Source organism: Physeter macrocephalus, unplaced genomic scaffold (assembly GCF_002837175.3).
Source record: "Physeter macrocephalus isolate SW-GA unplaced genomic scaffold, ASM283717v5 random_696, whole genome shotgun sequence".
NCBI lineage: Eukaryota > Metazoa > Chordata > Mammalia > Artiodactyla > Physeteridae > Physeter > Physeter macrocephalus.
Genome location: NW_021145858.1, coordinates 28568 through 29201, shown reverse-complemented (window position 1 = coordinate 29201; position 634 = coordinate 28568).

Here is a 634-nt window from a genome sequence, read left to right as displayed (position 1 = left end):
AGCCCACACCCCACCCCCGACACTGGGGCTTCTCAGAATGTGCTCTTCAGACCTCCTTCAAATATATAATATGGTATTATTAGCTATAATCAGCATGCTGTACATTAGATCCATTCATCTTATAATGGGAAGTGCGTACCCTTTGACCAATATCTCCCCACTCCCACTACCCCCAGCTCCTGTAACCACCACTCTATTCTCTGTTTCTCTGAGTTCAGCTTTCTTAGATTCTACCTATAAGTGATATCCTAAAGTACTTGTCTTCCTCTGTCTAACTTATAAAATAGGCCTTTTATTGAGACTGTGTCTTTGGTGGTTTAATAATTTTTCAATAAATAAGGGCTGCACTTTCATAAATGTGTTCAGAGGTGATGTGGTGGTGATGGTGGTGGTGGTGGTGATGGTGGTGGTGGTGGTGGTGGTGGTGGTGGTGTTGGGGTTGTGGTGGTGGTGATGTGGTGGTCGTGGTGGTGGTGGTGGTGGTGGTGGTCGTGGTGGTGGTGGTCGTGTTCGTGGTCGTGATGGTGGTGGTGGTGCTGGTGGTGGTGGTGGTCGTCATGGTGGTGGTGGTGGTTGTGGTTGTGGTGGTCGTGGTGGTGGTGGTCGTGGTGGTGGTCGTGGTGGTGGTGGTGGT